This window comes from Dipodomys merriami, unplaced genomic scaffold (assembly GCF_024711535.1).
Source record: "Dipodomys merriami isolate MVZ:Mamm:240054 unplaced genomic scaffold, mDipMer1.0.p SCAF_393, whole genome shotgun sequence".
In the NCBI taxonomy this organism is placed as follows: Eukaryota; Metazoa; Chordata; class Mammalia; order Rodentia; family Heteromyidae; genus Dipodomys; species Dipodomys merriami.
The window spans coordinates 850827-870741 of record NW_027205526.1 but is presented as its reverse complement, the minus strand read 5'-3'; the positions used below and the strand labels follow the sequence as shown (position 1 = coordinate 870741).

The 19915-nt window shown below is 35.4% G+C and overlaps 1 long non-coding RNA gene and 1 pseudogene across 1 annotated transcript in view; both read right to left on the bottom strand.

The window, feature by feature from the left end:
• Nucleotides 1-18904, bottom strand: part of LOC138805450 (uncharacterized) — a 46053-nt gene extending 27149 nt beyond the window's left edge. Inside the window, exons 1-2 of the long non-coding RNA XR_011365542.1 lie at nt 18778-18904; nt 224-312 (exon numbers count right to left, since the gene is read on the bottom strand). This is a non-coding gene — a long non-coding RNA (uncharacterized lncRNA). The remainder of the gene's footprint in view (nt 1-223; nt 313-18777) is intronic.
• Nucleotides 6303-6399, bottom strand: LOC138805452 (U6 spliceosomal RNA; annotated as a pseudogene).
• Nucleotides 18905-19915: the final 1011 nt, after the last annotated feature.

The following is a 19915-nucleotide window of genomic DNA, read 5'->3' as shown; positions in this document are numbered from 1 at the left end:
GAAGTAGAGAGTGAAGCCATAATATTCAATGCAGATAGTATGAAACTAATAAAAACGAAAGTGGGTTGAGGTTTGGAAGGATGTGAGAAAGTTATGTAGAGATCCATTGTATTTATAAACTGATTCTTTGAATGGAAAACATTTCGTACACCTATTTAATAAAAATATAATTAAAAACAATGGAGACATCTGATCTTAAACCATGAGTCAATATTATACTTGCCTTCTCAGAAATTTTCTTTGCAGGTATTTTCCTCATAATGACAGAAAAGTGAACAACGCAATGTATATCAATACATCACTTTGCATATCCTAAATAGACAATATAAAAATCACAGTAAAAATATTAGAATATATCACATGATAAAATAAAAGGTAGAAAGTATCAAACTCTGATTGTTTTTCCAAGTACTTTACCTTTGGTATCTAATTTAATCCTCACAATAATCCCATAAAGTGAAACTATTTCTATTTTTAATTCTAAGATGATGATATTTAAGTCTTCAGAGTTGGAATTACTAGGACAACATTCTACACACGGTAAGTGTTAGCCTGCGTTCCATTCCCACTATATGAACTAACCTCATTCTATTTTATAACTAAATACCAGCACTCAGTCTACTAATTCTAGGAAAATTCCCAAAATTATTGTGCACACTCTAATAATATTTCCTTTATCTTTGTTAGAAAATAGGTAACTAAGACGGACACTGGTGGCTCATGCCTATAATGCTAGCTACTCAGGAGGCTGAGATCTGAGGATTGTGGTTCAAAGCCAGTTTGGGCAGGACAGACTGTGAGACTCTTATCTCTAATAAACCACTAGTAAACTGGAAGTGGCACTGTGGTCCAAGTGGTAGAGCGCTCGCCTTGAGTGGAAGAGCGCAGGAACAGCACCCCAGCCCAGAGTTCAAGCCCCATGACCAACAACAACAAAAAAAGACAAAAAGTAACTGTAAGAAGAAAACTCCATGTTCATAATCAATTTATATCTCCCTAGTGAAAGGAACTGCTAAACTATAACATTCTTGATTTCTAGCTCAAAATAGTAGAAATCATATTTTATGCCTTCACTCAACACTGCACTGCCTGGGGACCCCATCTCTGGTTAACACAGTCTTACTGAAAGAATGACCTGCCCAATTCCTGATGGAAACAGACTGCAGGCCTTTTGGAGCAATCGTTTCCACATTGTAGCTCACCTAAATTTTTTACCATTTGAAGTATTTTGATTGCTTTTTATACCCACCATTTTGAGAGAAATGTACTACTTTAAAATGTTATTAAAGAAAGAATGATATAAAATCACATTTGACCCCAGATAAATATTTTACCTTTCATATACCCAAAAATGCAGTCTTACCTATCATTAATGTTAGGAACGAGAGGTTAAAAATCATTGACACCAAGACCTAATTATGAATTAAAGACTCTCCAACTTGTGAATACAATTGGTTTAAAAAGACATCAATACTACTGCATTTTTAAGTCCCTATGATAATGATAATGATTCGTTATGATCATCATAATGATAAACTATTAACACTTAAAAATAACTCATTTTCTTGGGAGTAGGACGAAAAGCACAAGGTTAATCCTAATTATTTTAAAAGACCTTTATTTAAAAGTTCACTCAAAACTATAAAGATTCTAAAACTAACTGAAATAGAGAGGAAATAATTTAACTGCATCATCTACATTCAATGGACTATTAATAGAAAACAAAATTATACTAATAATTAGCTTACCCAATTCACTTAATTCTTTTATTCTATTCCATTTACATTCATAAAAACTGGGTTTTCATAAAATGAAGCATAAAAAAGCATATATACCCACTTACTTTTTCAGATCTTCACAATATTTCAGAAATTTTAGCTCTACAGTCAATGAACTGAAATAATACTAAAATATTCAAAGGATTTTCAGAAATTGCAAGACTTGCTCTGAGATGTTATGTATATTGGAACAGATATTCAAAAAGCCTTATTTGTTAAAGTTGCCGTAGTTTCTCCCACAAAAAAGCCATTAGTAAAGATACCTGTGCATGTACAAAACACCTTCAAATGCATCCACAATATGGACATAACACTTGCTTTTTGTTTGTTCGTTTTTGAAAGGAATATCTAACAAGCATATCCACAATACTTATTTTCAATGAATAAGATGGGATATTAATATGGGTTGGATTATCTCTTAGTGAGAATAGATATAATCTTGCAAAGAAAGTGATTTTCAACAGAAATCCGGAAAGAGTTTATCCAACTTGTGTTTCACAGGAATAATCAGAGAGTAATACCTGTTTGGTCAAGTCGGTCCAAATCACTCTATGAGTGTATCTTAAAAGTATAACCAATTTAAGAGGTCAAATACGTATTTTGTACTGACAATCATCTTATAGCAACAACTTATTAACTAATTATGTCTGTATCTTCTTACCTAACATACAATAAGAGCTGAAAGCTGTCTCTTTTTCTAACTTAATATTGTAAATGCTTTGATTATGATGTTATTATTAGACAAATAATATGTACAAAGGCTGGTTCCACTGAAATGACATGACAGAACACTGATAAATAAAAACATTGCAACACAGTTAGCTTTTTTCAGCCTCACCCTGTCCACATTGGCAAGCAACATTGCAACAGCACACGCACACATATACACATACACACATGTTCGCACATGTACACACACATATACACGCATGCTAAATTCAGGGTTTATTGTACCAAAAAGTCCACATAAAATATTAGTGATTAGGACAAATGATAATATGCCTTATTACAAAATAATACATAAACCATTACCACGCATGTTACATTTTACCTGCCTCTCCACATGTGACCACTTAATTTAGTTTTAATTAATTAATTACCTTATTAATTAATTTATTTGTTTGGTGCTACTACTAGGGCTTGAACTCAGGGCCTGGCTTTGACCCAGAATTTATTTTTTGTTTCCGTTTTCTCAAGGCTAGCATTTTACTGCTTGTACCACAGCTCCATTTTTAGGTTTTGCTGGTTACATTCAAATCAGAATCTAATGGACTGTTTTTTCTTGGTCTGCTTTCAAACCACAATGCTCAGATTTCATCTTTCTGATTAACTACTACTAAAGACATAAGCCATCAGTGTGGCTTCTACTTTTTCCTATATAGTTATCTAATGCACATACTTAGATGGTAATTTTAAAATGAGAGTATAGAAGCAAGATGTACAGTGATGATACTGTCCTGTCAGAAATTCAAGTTAGTAATGTAAATTTATTCTTAAAACCATACACAAAAAATACCATGATATAGTGTAAGAGAACTCACTATTAAACGTAGGAGCCTTAAGAGCTTTCTAATAGATCCATTATTTATTGGTACCCAACATTAGAAAAATGTATGCGGCATTGGTAAAATAGAAGTCCTTTGCATGACTACATACATTCCTTGTTTTTATAAGACACTTGCTTTCATCTAAAAAGTAGGCCTGTCTATTGTCTTCATGTGATTTTGATGATTGAAAGTGCTTAGTGAGAAGGTCAAAATGTATTAGTAGTCCTTCACTATCAATTCTCATTTTCTTCTTGGAGAATATAATAATCAAATCAATAGTTCAGAATCGGCAAGCAATACTTCAGAATCATGCTTCCAGTGCAAGTGGATCACCAGTAAGAAATCCTCAATACCAATTTCCACAAAGTTTTGTCACAGATACAATCTCCCTGCCTTCTCTAGCTGCTTTACTACCCTCTTATTCCTTCATTGTACAAGAAAAGTATGATTCAACTGATTTCATTCAGATCTGTTACTAGAACTATCAAGGATTTATTTTACTGTCTGTAGTTTGGTAAAGTTATGTCTCTTTACTTAGGCTACTAAAAATGTATTTACTAACTTCAAGTAAATACATAAATTCGATTTCCATCTCTTTTAAAAATAAAATTTTGTTTGCTCTACAAATTGATCAGAGGCATGGATTATGTGGCTAGCAACGTCATTACACATTTTTCTCTTTCTTTCTCTCTCCCTTTTATGGTTCTCATATATAACACGATTGCTCCATAATTATCCTAATTTATTTTGCTTTTATATTTTTGGTTGTATCATTTCACTTTTTGCTCTGCCATTTCCCCAATCATTTATATGGAAGGCATTATTTCCTATTTTCTCATGCCTAGAATAAGCTGCACATGAAGACATCACTTGTCCTCATTTTCAGTGTGTACATTTGAATATGGAGGAATATCTTTCCTCTGCTCTCCATCAATTCCCTACTCTCCAGTTAGAATAATTTCGAATAGTAAAATTGGAAAAAGAGAAAATAAATCATGGTGAATAAACAGTTGCAGAAAATTCACCAGATATTTCTGACCAGTTCAACCCATGTGAACTATTAGGGAAATACATGGACATCTCATTCCCACTGGCACTCAAAGTCTCTGGTTAGGCAATTCTTAGGAATATGGGGAACAGGATGAAAAAGTAAGGAATGTTATCACTTGCAAGAAAAAAACATTGGAGAAGCATCCAACCATATTTCTTCAATGGGCTGTCGAAAATATTCAGCTTACTACAGTGCGGAGACTTCTTTCTCAAAAGGCCACTTATGTGAATAGTAGGGATGATGATCAGTATATCCCTCTTCAAGAAGCCTACGGTGGACACTTAGACATTGTCAGTGAGTTGGTGTCTCAAGCGGCATATGCAATAACTGTAGATGACTGGACACCCCTGAACAGTGCATACACGTGGAATAATACCAGAGACGCTTCTTTCTTACTTCATCATGATACAGATACCAATGGCCAAACTAACGGACTTTAAAAAAAAATTTTTTTTTGGTCTGGTCGTGGGGCCTGAACTCTGGGCCTGGACGCTGTCCCTCTTCTCTTTAGCTAAAGGCTAGCACTCTACCACTTGATCCACAGCACCACTTCCCGCTTTTTTTTCTGCTTATGTGGTGCTGAAGAATCGAACCTTGGGCCTCATGTATGCAAGGCCAGCGCTCTACCACTGAGCCACTTTCCCAGCCCAAATATTTTTGTTTGTTTGATTTTTGTTGTTGTTGTGGTTTTTTTTTTTTTTTGGTCGGTCATGGGGCTTGAGCTCTGGGCTTGGGTGCTGTCCCTGTGCTCTTCAGCTCAAGGAGAGTGCTCTACCGCTTGAGCCACAGTAACACTTCCCCAAACTAAAGGACTCTTGACACCCTTATATCTTGCTGTTGAGAATTGAGATAGCAAAGATACGCTGGATCGCCTTCTGTTGAACCATTATATAAATCCAGGCCTGAAGAACAACATAGAAGAAACTCTATTTGACATTGCCAAAAGCATAAGTATGTATCACTACCTCTAAGAAGTTGTAAAAGGCTGTACAAATTGTTCACTGAAGTCCTAATGGTCGGGTTAAGTTTCTTAAATTTCAAAAATGCAAGTTCATCTTTTGTGTCCGTACAAAATATTTTCACAATCCAAATAAGAACAATATCTTTTTTTTTTGGTCGGTCATGGGGCTTGAACTCTGGGCCTGGAGCTATCCCTGTGATCTTCAGCTCAAGGTGAGCCCTCTACCACTTGAGACACAGCTCCACTTCCAGTTTTCTAGTGGTTTATTTGAGATAAGAGTACCACAGACTTTCCTTCCCAGGCTGGCTTTGAACCATGATCCTCAGATCTCAGTCTCCTGTTTAGCTAGGATTATAGGCATGAACCACCAGTGCCTGGCAGCACCAATATTTTACTGTAAAAATTCATGGATTCTGCGGAATTCTTCCAAGTGAATTGCCTGCCTTGGAAGAAAAATGTATTCAATAGATTTTGTAAACATGTATAATAATTTCTTCAGAGTTTGTGATTTTTTAATAAGAAATAATTTTAATTTACCTGTTGAAATGAGTAGTAAAGAAACTAAAATATTTCTGGTGCTTCTCTGAAAAAGTATATTTTAAAATATTCTATATTCTATGTTTGTATAATGTTCATAATTTATTTTCTCCTAGATATGCATTGAATTCTATATTATTTTATAATATATACGTTCATTAATGTGTCCTTTCCGATTGTATTCGATATAGAAACAGTTTGATTCCTTTTTTTCTAGGTCTTAATATTATTTTTCTTTGGGATAAAATGACAATGTTGTCTAATTTTAAAAGTTTTGTAAAGTTTATGCTATGTAAACGCCTTTCTGAGGTGATTTAATACACTGATGTCAAACTAAATTTAATTATATGAATTACGTGTATTGTTACACTTTTAATTTTGTAATCAACTTTTTAATCACTTTTTTCATTTCTTGCATCTGAAGAATGAAAAATATGGAATATTTCTCAAATTTTCATATTATCCTTGTGCAAGTGCCATGTTAATCTCTGTATTGTAATTTGAGTATACGTGCTGCTGAAGCATGTAGTATCCTCTAAATTTAATAGTTAATGCTGCAATCTTTATACAGGCTTATATCTATGGGTGCCTACTTGTAAGAAGGAAACCTTATTGTTCCTAACAATGCTATCGATCTTATTTCCCTAAAATTCTGTGAATATTGGGAAAAATTATATTGATCAGTCGATTGCTCACATTTGCAAACTTTTTTTGCCAATGAATATCTTAAGTCTTTTTATTTGGAATTTGATCATACTCTCTATTATTTATAGTTAGGTCCAAAGGTGATGGCTTTTTCAAGTACTTATTTATCCAGCTTTGTGGACCTAATGGATTCAAACTAAGCGTTGCTTAAGCGCTACTTCTAAATTTCTTCAGCTGACATTTTCCCAAATGAGGTGTTACTGGAACAAATGTCTACCTGAGCCTTTACCCTTCTTCCATGTGGGAACAGACCAACCAGAATACCTTACCCTGACAGCAAAGATTTTCTTACTAGAACAAAACTAATCTTGGTTACAAGGGATCATAGAGAGATGAACAGTTCAAACAGAACTGTTCAGACGAGAAGGTATTTTATCAAAATATAATTGTTTATTATACCTTCCATTTAAAAGTAGCTAAAGCCAAGAAGTGAAAAAATTGTTCGTATGCATGATTACTTAATGTCCTGGCCTGTCTGTAAGTTCCTGGCAGGAACTTACACTCCTGCCTTTTTATCACCAAATATTTTCATAGTTGCAGGAGAAGTGCATATGTTTCTCCTCATTATTAGGCATTAAATTGATAATGTTTTAATCACAGTGTTTCCTCTTGCCTCCATGCTGTAAATCTACAAATGATAAAGCTTTAGATCTAACTCTATCAAGCACAGAAGTAGAGATAATGGAATCATACTTTAAAACAGAGTTGCCTTTGATACAGTAACTACAACAGAACAATACAAAATGTGTGTCTTTTAATCATATTATATATAGTTATATGTGCTGATTTTATATTTCACACAATGAAACTTACTAGAATTAGTTGATAATTTGACAAATAAATTGATATTTATTTACTTCAATAAACAGAATTGGAATATAAATATTTAGGTTTCAAATATATATTAGACTAGAAAACGTATCAATGCAATCTTTTTAGTATAAACTTGTGATACATTATAACCCTTCTTGGTCTTCTGAATCCACATGATAATAAAACAATGTTTTCCTCTAATCTGTAATGGATTTTACTCTGCTGCTCTGTTTATTGTTTTAACTCGCTTGTTCCAAACTGTTTTTGTCCATATTTCTGAAGCTTTCTTACTGATTATGCCCAAATTTTGCTAAGATGTCTAAAAAATATTATTCTTCTGCAGTACCCATGGGTCCTAGGATCCCAAGGCCCATTTACCTGCATCATCAGATAACAGGGGCAAGACTTTTCACCAAGGCCCATGCAATATATCAACACAAAGTAATTGAAGACCAATCTCAATTTCGCATTTCCTATATTTCAGGGCCCCAATTCCTTGAGATGCAGGAATTAGCAGTAAGCAATTGTGAAATGCAAGGCAACTTAAAATGAAGGATGAGATCACAAAATTTGAGAGAAAGTACTGTAATTCAAACATTCAACTTACAGATAACCAGCCCATATGAGTGAAAAAGTTCACAAATTGTCATAAGATTATTTTTAATATCCCTCACCTATGATTAACGAAAGATTTTATTCCAACATAAGTGGGCCAAAAAAATAGTTCCTAGAAGGATAGATCTATAATTGGTCTAACAAAGCCCAAAAACTTGATTTAGAGGTCAAATGTAATTCAGAAAAACATTTGAAGCACTAAGGAGTGCTTCAAAACTCTGGGAGTTCAGTACAACATGGTTCTGTGGTATAAAAATGTCACTCTCAAACCAATGATAATCTACATTTAATCTCCTGAAAGTATATTCCTTTTCAAATAAACTTTAAAAAACCATTTCGCACTTACTTCATTGTTGGTGGGAATGTAAACTTGTTCAACCACTTTGGAAAGCAGTATGGAGGTTCCTCAAAAGACTTCACATAGATTTCCCCTATGAACCAGCAATCCCACTTTTGGGCATTTACCCAAATGTTTACAAACAAGACAACACTAAAGCTACCAGCACAACAATGTTTATTGCAGCATTATTTACCATAGCTAAGATATGGAAACGACCCAGATGTCCCTCAGTAGATGAATGGATCAAGAAAATGTGGTATATATACAGAATGGAATTCTATGCCTCCATCAGAAAGAATGACATTGCCCCATTTGTTAGGAAATGGAAAAACTTGGAAAAAATTATATTAAGTGAAGGAAGCCAGGCCCAAAGAAGCATAGGTCCCATGGTTTCCCTTATTTGCAATATCTAGTATATGTATGAGTCAAGCGGAAAAGGTCAGATAATGTGAGGTCAGGAAAATGAACCCTTAGATATGTATTTTAATGTTTTTTTCTTTCATGCATGTGTTTCTAATGCATTTATAAGATTATCTCTTTGTTGCTTTGTATGTCCCTCCCCCACAGTATAACCCCTGCTTTCACTATGCTTGATGTCAGTATAACTTGTGGAGGAGATGGAGAAAAACCAGTGTTTAAGGATACAGGTGGACCTCTTGCAACAATGAGAATTACAAGTTGTCATGTCCAAAACGAGCCTTACAACGTCGGTGCGGGGGGGGGGGCAAGGGGGGGGAAGGAGAAGGATTGGGATGGGGGGGAGGGGGGAGGCTGGGAAGGGATGTAAAGGGTAAATCAAAGGAGGAGGCTGCAATGCTTGGTAAGACATGTACGCATTATCCTGCCCATGTAATTGTAACCCTTCTGTACAGTATGTTCACAAATAAAATTAAATTAAATTAAAAAAAATCACTTACGCCAAAATAACATTTGACAAGTTGATGATACTTAGTGACATTACAAGTTTTTCAAGTGTAGGGAGCAAGTTACAATAGAGTTGAATTATTTACACAGCACTAATGCCAAACATGTTCAACCATTCAATAAAGTGTAGAATAGTACCACCCACAATTTGTGTTTTTCAGTATGGGCCTTTCAGAAATGTGTTTAATATGTCAGCCTCCTAAATTTCAAACCCAAACTTAGCTAATAAATTTCATCATTTAATAAGGTACATTTTAAACAATCACAAATAGTTGCCTCATCATATGTTATTTTATGTTTTCCCTCTGTCTAACATAGTAAGAAATACGACTTTAAGTCTTGAATATGGGTACTAATCAGAGATATGACAAACATAATATCTGTCTTCTATTTCTATCATATTCCTATCTAGGAATAAATTAAAATGTTCTTTTTCCAAAACTTATAGGTAGTAGAAAATATTATTCCATGTAAAATAAAAGAATTACACGATTTTACAAAGCCATTTATAAAAATGCATAGTTAGGAATACATTCTAAGCCATTTTTAACTTTCTTTTTGACTAAAGATTAATCTTTCAAACGGTTGAGAAAAAATCATGTTTAGGTGCTTCCCATCTCCAGTCTTGCAAATTGTTGCTGCAGATGAATGAATTATGGAAATATAAGCTGACATCATTTCAAGAATATGCAGGATTGAAACTCCATGGAATGTATATAAACCTTTCAAAGTATTAATAGACAGTTTAACAGAATGAATATCAGAAGTTGAAACCAAAGAGGAATTATAGTAAAGACATAAAATGAATGAAAAATGAACAAGGAGCAAATACAGCTAGAATACTGAATGTACACATATGATGAAGGAAGTGGTAAATTGGAAATAAATCTTGGAGAAAGGGTTGGTTGAGAATGATAGAAGGAGTGACTCTGATCTAGGAGCATTGGACAATTAGATGGATATATTTAATTGTAACATAATTGCACAAACTTTTAAAATTCAGTTAAAAACACATCTAGAAACAAAAACACACAAAACTCACAACCAAACAGCAATCTCTAGAGAGTATGTATATGACCACTCAAAATTTTAATCAGTTAATGAATGGCAGTCGGGAAAAGCAAACAAAGCTGTTCAAAGAGGGAAGTTTGGGATAGGGGAGAATTTTCAACAGAATTAAATAGATTGTCTAAGGTTATAAATCACCTATATCTGCTGCATACAGTATCTTACTTCTACGAGATTTCTGTCTGATCTGGATAATCCAGTCCTGAGAAACACTTGGTAGCTTGTGAGGTAGAATGGAAGAAACAAGATCAAGAACGCATTACTCCACTGGAGAGAAAACGATCCTCTATATTTTCTCTAATCTCTCTTCCCTACTCTTTCTTCATACTTTTAAGTCAATTGATTTTGAATTATATTTTTCCTTCTTTCTTCTGGCAAAGGAATTGGTCAAAGTAATTTCATTAAATATTATTTGCCATTTTCTTCTTTCATGCTGTTTAATTGGCCAAGCGAGTCCATAAAACTCCCCTCTTGTATTTGGTTGCCATGAAACAACATCTATGTTAATAAGGAGAAATCTAATGTAAAATTTTGTATCCAGAAAACAGTCCAAGATGCTGTGATCACAAATATTTGGTTATATATTTTTTTCTTTTACCTTGAAAGACTTCTTGTGTCTAAAGTGCCCACAAAATAAGTACTCCATCACTTGTTGGTTCAATCAGAATTGTCTAACCTCAAAGATATATTTTGCTAAGAAGATGCTTAGAGGAAACCACAAAATACTGCATTTTTTAATCTTCTCTCTTAAGATTCTCCTTAGATACCATATCAGGAACAGTGAAGTTATTCTATGCAAAATTATTTTAATAGATTATTTTTCTCTTGGTCTTCATTTGTTCACCAAGATGTATGGAGGAGAATAGAGTTAAATCACCCATACCTTGGAAGAAAGTGTCTGTTACAAAAGGAAAATGCTTCTATGTCCTACTTCTATGTCCTACTCTTAGCTCTTGCCAGAGTTCCAATTAATCACAGCTTCTTGGCTTCCAGTCTAGTGAAGCTGAAGGACCATACGGGCTCCACCACTGCTACATCTTCATTATTTCTCTTTTAAAACTCTTCAAGTTGCCTCATTTGGATGTGGAATGTATTTTCATGTCTTCATTCAATCAGTTCTGCATTGTAGTGAGCCAAATGGGCTCTGTAAAATCACTTTAGGGAGTAAAAATACTAACACAATTTACATCAAAAAGTTTTGGCCTCCCTTCACTGCTGAAGTCAATATGCTTAGCTAAGGCTTCTAAGAAAAATTTTATTATTAATTTTTCCATTTGCTCAATTCTTTTCTGAACTTTTTGGCATATGTAATAAAAGAAGTCTAGACTACCTCATATTAATAAGAATATTATTTTTTGTGAGCCACTTAGAAATGACAAATCATTGGTTTGAAGTATCCAATCAAATTTTTTTTCTGTGTTTCACTGCTTCACGTCCAAAGACATTGTGGAAAGTGTTACAAACAGAAATGTGTAATCCCAACACCTTCTTTCATTGTGGAGGGCACTTTCTCCCTAAATATTTTGACTCAAATTATCTTTTTCAGAGAATTACTATTTGGTAATTGAAGGTACATTCACAAATTTTGATGCCTTATTTTTTAAAGAACTTTTAATTTAAATTCCAATACAACCTTCTTTCAAACAGTGAGAATATAGTTCCTGGGTAAGGACAATTCCAAGGGAACCTACAGGAATTACAGCAAGGTTTCTGAGGTTTGTTTGTTTAGTTTGAAAAAGAGCCATCTTCATCCATATTGCTCCCTCTCTACTAAGTCTCCTTGGATTTCTTTGCATGAGAGCCTATTCTTTCAGGCAATTTTAAATTTTCTTAATAGGCTAAGTTATTAAAAATTTTGAACTATTGAATTTTACCTGTCATAAATTTAAAACTGTTGAAAATCCTTTATCAGAACCGCAAATTCACCAATCCTAATTCCACCTTTACCATCAAAATGTTAACATGCTGTTTTCATGATATAGTATCCATGCAGCTATTATTTTCCAGTGGCTTTGTTTTGCATATATGTAACCATATTAGCTGATGCTAAGCAAAATGAATTCCAAGATATGGAACCAGATTTTTTTTTCACTTGTGGATGTTGTTTTTGATGAACTATGTGATTTCTGTTTTCTTTGGGGTTTTCCCCTATGGTTTGTCCCTGCTGTATGGTGAGACAATGGTGAGACAAAGGACAAAAGGCAAACCAATGCAATAGCAATACTCACAAGACAATATGTTAGAAATGTACTTTACAACTTGTGAGGGGTGAAGGGGTGAAGGAAAACTGAGAAAAATGAGGGAGGGGTAACAAGTTTGAAATGTTTTTTATTCACTACCTTACAATTAGTGTAAAGTCACTGTACATCAATTTGATAATAAAATTGAAAAAATAAGCTGTGTAAAATGTAATTTTACTGTATTGGCACAGTAAATATTATTCTTTATGTAGTAACATTTTAAAAATCAATAATATTTGGCTTCTAATTTGAATTAATTACCCCTTATTTATCAGAGGTTCATCAACTTGAATGTTATCCAACTAGACACTATTTTCACAATATACTTGCCAAATTTTTCAAAAAAGAATACATTTAGTACTTTCTCATTCTAAAACAGAAAACAGGGTCTGGGAAGATGGCTCAGTGGTAGAGCGCTTGCCTTGCATGCCTGAGGCCCTGGGTTCGATTTCTCAGCACCACATAAGCAAAAAGAAAAAAAGCCAGTAGCTCAAGTGGTAGAGCGCTAGCCTTGAGCTGAAGAGCTGAGGGACAGCGCCCAGGCCCAGAATTCAGGCCCCACGACAGGACCCAGTTTAATACTATGGAAACCCATAATTTTAAAAGTAAGTAAGTTTTTAAGAGGACAGAATATATGTGTTCTTCAAAATTCCTATGACTAACTACTACTCATTTTTAAATTCTCAACATTCCTAAGAGATTCAAAACAGTAACTGTTTGCATGTTAATTAATTCTGCAATAGATGCAATTTCCAATGGGGTGTCCAGATTGAGAAGTAAACAGAAAAATAGCCACATTCTTGTAGAGGATAAAACTGTGAAGCATGTGTAATAATTAATTCTTCAAGAGTAAGCAATTGTTTATAAGAGTAAGCTATTATGTCTATGACCATCAATCCCAAGATTTATGCCATAAAGTCATCCTAGCCCAACAGTTTCCAACTTGTAAGGGATACCTTAAAATTCCTTAATTCACATTATGAATACCTTATCTCTATTTTGAAAAAATACTACACCTCTGCTAATGTGACACCCTCCTTGTTCTGAAAAGAACACCACAATAAACAGAGCTGCATCATTTTTCCTCCACTGGTATTCTTGAGATCAGAACACTTGCAAATATTATTTATATTTAGACTTTTTTAACTATAATAGATATTCAGTATGCTAAGATAGGAAAATTGTGATTCAAAGCCCACCCAGGCAGGAAGGTTTCTTAGAATCTTATCTCCAAAAAACTTCTCTGCAAAAGCCAGACCCAAGTGGCACTGAGGTTGAAGTGGTAGGGCTTGAGCCTTGAGCATAAACAGGATCATAGACCCTGTCCATGCCAAGAGTTCAAGTTCTAGGATGAACCAATAAAAAAAACTGAAAAAAAAACCCAAAGCTAGCATTTCTCTCCATGTATACAAAGGCACGTAAATAAGGAAATGGCTTCCTGTGGTACATATAGGTAGAAGAAAGAAGATGTCACACAATTACTCTCTTCATACCATATTAAACCAAACCTTTAAAAATTGGTTGTTCTCAATGTATAAATTAATGTCATCCATTTTTGGCAACTCTGTCTAGATTATTCATATTAACATGGTATACATGAACTCTGCGAATTATCTATTAACTATGTTCTAATTATAACTGTCGTGAAAGAATATCTAGGCAAATAGAATGCCAGAATTATTTGTGAATTTTTCAATTAATCCCTCTACTTTGAAAGAATTTTGTAGTATCCTATAGAATATGAAATTACAAACAAATCCAAAAAATATATTTTAAATCTAAATTCTAATTTAACAAGGTCTACAAAATCCTACATTAGACGAACTTTGCTATTTCTCCAGTCTTAAGCTTTTGTAATCCTTCAACATTTATTTGGAATCCAACAGAATGAGGGATGGGAATTATGAGCTCTTTTGCATCTACGAATGTTCTGTAATGATGAGAGCATTTAAAACACAAGTGAGGATATATATGAGGTGCATTCAATAGGAAACTTGACTTCTCAAAACATAATGAAAAATTAGGCCAAACTTCTAACTGTGTATTCCTTTCTTGTTGTTTGGTTAGTTTTACTGAGACAAAATTATTCTATCTGGTCCAGGGAAGGTATCATTATGTAATTCCACTCTCTTATCTCTTGTCTGAGTGCTAGAATTCCAGGCTTGTATCACATTGCCCTGGCATAGTTTGTTTATTTAATCTAGAAACAGAGTAGAAATTCTGAACTTCTCCTATGATTTTATCCACTAGACTGACTGCTCAGACTGTTTATGTACTATTTTCAAAGGTGTTTTAACATTTGACACAGGATATGAACATTTTTTGATGCACCTGCAGGCTTCCCTGATTCATTCCACTATGTATCCTATCCCGTTAAGAATGATTTCTTGACTCTCTTACTATCTCTGGTCCCTACCTATGTAATATTCTCAACTTCTGGGGGAAAGTTCACTTGAGGGCTTTCTAATATTAAAAATTATCACTTGATTCTAGTCTTACTCAGGACCAATTTTCTATTGTTTTCTAACTTTTCTACATATTCTGAGAGTTGTTTCATTTGTGTATTTTTGTGTGCACCTATAAGTGCCTTTGTGTGTATGTGTATGTTTGTATGTATACATGTATGCAAAAACTTAAAGCTGTAATTCAGCAATCTTGCTCGTGACTGGTATCCCAGCTTTGGCTGGTTAATTATAGGTAGTGTCTCAAAGCCTATACTGTCCAAGCTGGATGCAAATTGAACCTCCCAGACTCCTTTACATTCTTAGGTTTTAATTTTCTAGGAGTATCAACTTTTAAACTTCAAACACTTTTGTGAGTGTAAAGTCTAAGTGTAGCCCAGATTTTTAACTCAAGAATTCATATAAAGTTAGATGAACATATACAATACATATCCTGGGTGTACACTGTTAGAAATGTGATCATAAACCAAGTTGTTGTGAAATCTGAGGATTGGGTTTTAATGTCAGCACGGGTAGGAAAGTCCTGGAGACTCTTTTTCTCCAATAATTACCAGAAAACTGGAAGCGGCACCGCAGCTCAAGTGGAAGAGCACTAGCCTTGAGCTGCGTTTCAGAGGGACAGTGCCCAGTCCCATATTTCAAGTGCCACGAAAAACAACAATAAAAAGGAATATAAGAAAAGGAAAGAACAAGAAATGTGATCTTAGCCACCAGGTTCATTGCTAGTATAATTCCTATTCCCTCAAGATAGACTCTTTTTTTCCAGTTAAGTCTGTTCTCACATATGTGACTTGCATTGGAAAAAGAATCATTCTTCCATTCTCCTTTTTGCACATTTACATGATTAGCAAGCGTGATTTAGAAAGGGAGTGGCCTCATGCTTCACATTCCACTTAGGGGTAATGCTTTCTCTATATCACTCCCATAAATCTACATATGGGACTTGGCTTTATTGTTTCAATTTTTTATTTGTAGAGCCTTGTATATTGTATTGAACACTTATACATAAACACAGAACTTCTTTTTCTCCTATAATTGCTATTGTTTCTTTTATGGTTAACTCATGTACAGTTGGGAAATTAATGCACAGCATATAGACTCACAAAAAATTATCTGAGAACTTTCTTACCATTTAAAATTCACCTTAATTTACAGAGCACATGAGAAGTTTGAACAAAATATTCTCATGGATAATGTATTTATAAGCAATTTAAATTGCATTTGTCTTTACTAAGTTGTCTCTGAAACACGTGTTACCTCATGTCCAAAAGTGTCTTTGTGCTATTTCAATGAAGCCAGAAAACATTCATTTTTTTCTGGAGCAGCACTATAAATTGTTACTGGAAGTAAGTGGAAGTAACTGTTACTGGATGTGGAAACTGATCCCAGGAGAGGAATTTAACATAGAGAAATGACAAAGTTCAAGTTAACTATTGCTTTCCTTTGTACTGTACAAGAAAAGAATCCAAGGCTGGAAGGAAATTCTGTCCCTGACTTTTGTGAGTGTGTCCTTTACTCATATAAAACTTGTCTGTAAACTTCTGGTTGAGAGTTTTGCAAAAGGAAACAATATGCCATTTGAAGGCAGGCATAGAACAAAAGGAAATAACTTTGTTTTAAAAGTGTTCTACTGCAAAGAAGCAAAGACCTGGAGGTTTTAAAGTGTCTTATGGATGGATGTTTCACTCCTGAGATGATTCTCTTGTTGCAGGAATCAGTTTTCAATTCCTTTAGTCTGGTCTTGAGTTTTCCATAGCAATAAGAATTCCAAAAAAGCAGGATCCAGTGAGTATGATCAGCAAAAGCAGCCTCTTCTCAGACCACCACTATTTTAAGGAGAGTCCCAAAGAAATACCCAGGGTTTGTTTGGTTTGCTTGTTTGTTTAGTTTGTGCTGGTTCTGGGGCTTGAACTTAGAGACTGGCCCCTGTCCCTGAACAGTTGTCTTTCTTTCCTACCTGGCCCAAACCTAGTACTCCACTGCTTGAGCCAAAACTCCACTTCTGGCTTTTTTGGTGTTTAATTACAGATAAGTGTTTGACAGACTCTCTTGCCTGGGTTGGCTTTGAACTAAGACACTAAGAAAGCTAAGTGACATCAACTCTATGGACTTCTCTTTTGAACCTAGAAATATTAGATGAAGTTTATTATAAAGCTAATATTTGACAATTTTTAAAGAAGAGAATATGTTTAGCAAAGAAGCCATAACAAATAACTCAGTAAATGTAGGTGCACTACTAAATCATTTGGGAAGATTACAATTGATTTCATCATTCCTTTGGGGGAAACTTAAACCTATATTTGCACTTTTTTGTTGGTTGTGGGGATTGAACCTTAATCCTGGGCACTGTTTCTCAGCTCTTCAGCACAACTTGAGCACTCTACCACTTTAGCTACAGCACAACTTCCGGGTTTCTGGGGTTAATTGAAGATAAGTGTTTCATGGACTTTCCTGACCAGGCTGGCTTTGAACCACAATCCTCTGGACTCAACATCCTGAGTAGCTAGGATTACAGGCATGAGCCACCAGCACCCCACTCATAATTGCATTTATGTGCACTTAATGTCACTATGTAGACAAAGAATGGAAATATGAACCATATGATGTGACATTGCAGCTTTTCAGAATAATTAAGGTAGCAATAAATATGTCCTCCTTTTCCATTTTGTTACATAAATGACTCATGAGCTATGGGACTCTTACATTAGCATCCTCTTTCATCTTTGTAGGTGTATTTAATATTAGGAAATGTTCATAGATAAATACAGCAAGACAGATTTTTAGAAAGCAAAGGAGATCAGGTATGAAAGATCAGCATAGAAGGAGATACATTCATCACACAGAGATTAATAACTAGCCTAGGAGATTTTGAATGCCAAAGGCAATGAGGAATAAGCCTAGTTGATAACTAGTTCTTTAATAAGCAAAAATGGTTCCCTAGAACGGTTTCTACTATACCTTAGTTACTATCATTTATTCTTTCCATCTGGCGTTATTCCTTCTCTTCTGTCACAACTGTTAATTAGCCTCTGCCTGTTTTGTAAGATGACTGGCCAAAATAGTTTCTGAATCTCACTTACACTATATCCTTCTCATTGTGATTAGCAGTGACCCCACTAAAAAGCCTGGAATATTTGAATTTCCAGAATTAATCTTCACCTGACATCTAAGCACATTCCTAGCATTAATTGGTATGACTCAATGAACAAAACATTCTTTTCAACACAGTATCCTTACATAGATAAAGTACATGTATTAGGAACTATTGTCAGGTATCAGTATGGAAGGAGCAATTATATATTCCAAGTATGGGTTCTTTATTTCGCATTTACTAACTAAATGTTCATTGTTGTTGTTGCTGTTGTTTTGGCAGTCCTGGGGCTGAAACTCGGTGCTTGGGAATTATTCTTCAGCGTTTTTTTTCCCTCAAGGCTAACCCTCCACCACTTGAGGCACAGGACCACTTCCAGTGTTTCCTTTTCAATTTATGTGGTACTGAGGAATTGAACCCAGGGTTTTATGCATGCTAGGCAATCACCATACCATGAAGCCACATTCCCAGAACCCTAAATGACTTTCTTAAGATGGCATTACATTTTCATTCTATAACTCTGTATCATAATTATAGCCAGGAATTTTTGCTAGAAAAGAGCATTGAACACAGTACTTGAGTCCAGTAAGTCTAGATTGACAATGGATAACTGTCACAGTGTAGCCAGGGCACAGAGGGACTTACCTCATGGAGCTGGTACAACAGACTGAGCGAGACAGCTCCTGACCCACAGCCTACCTCGAGAATGAGAGGACCACCTTGGTTCCAGCCACATGGGGTTGCTGGACCACCTCCTCCAGCACCCATTGAATCAGTTCCTGAGAGAGAAAGTGAAAGAAAGAAGGTCAAAATTACACTTAAGCCAGGTGCTGGTGGCTCAGGCCTATAATCCTATGTACAATGGAAGCTGAGATATGAAGAATGTGGTTTATAGCCAGCCTGGGCAGGAACACCTGTGAGACTCTTATCTCCAAAGAACCACCAAAAAACTGGAAGTGGTGCTGTGACTCAAGTCGTAGAGTGGTAGCTTTGAGCTGAGGAGCTCAGGGAGCTGCCCTAGGCCCAAAGTTCAAGCCTCATGACTGAAAAGAAGTGGACTTCCCACCACAAGAAGTGGACTGAATAGCACCCATTGTCCTAGGGAGCATGGCAGAGAAGTCAGGCTGAGCTTCCTGTCAGCTGGGAGTCATTAGTAGGTCACCCGGCTTCTCTATGCCTCAGTTTCCCCAGCTTCAAAACTGAACAAAGTGAATGATCCCGTTACTCATGGGGATAGAGTAATAAAGAAAGAGAGCCATGTTTTGTTTCATAATCCCATAACTGTTGCACTGTTAATAACACACACCATTTGAGATCTTTCCGGGTATCTTCCTATCATATGCTCACAGAATTGCCAAGAACAGTATCAGATGGCCCCTCCCTCTGTGCCTGTCCCTACTCCAGAGATCCCTCTGTATCAATCCCTTGTTTCCTCACAACTGTCCCATGAAGAGATTGAAGTCCAATGGTTGAGGCCCAACCCAGAGATTCACCTCTGGTCAAGAATTGGCTGCCGTGGACTGAGTTTGGAACAATCCATCTAAACCAATGACTGAGCATGTCGCTACATATCTACCATCCCAACTACAGAAGAACAGGCCTCGTGGCTCAGGCCTGTCACAGATCGGAGGACCATGATCCAGCCCAGAATGAGCATATATTAATTCTCCATCTCAGAAATGCCCAAGACAGAAAAGCTTGACTCGCATGGTAGAAGACTTGACTGGCAAGCCTAAGGCTATGAGGTCAAACCCTAATATACCAAAAAGAACCAGAGTCCCAG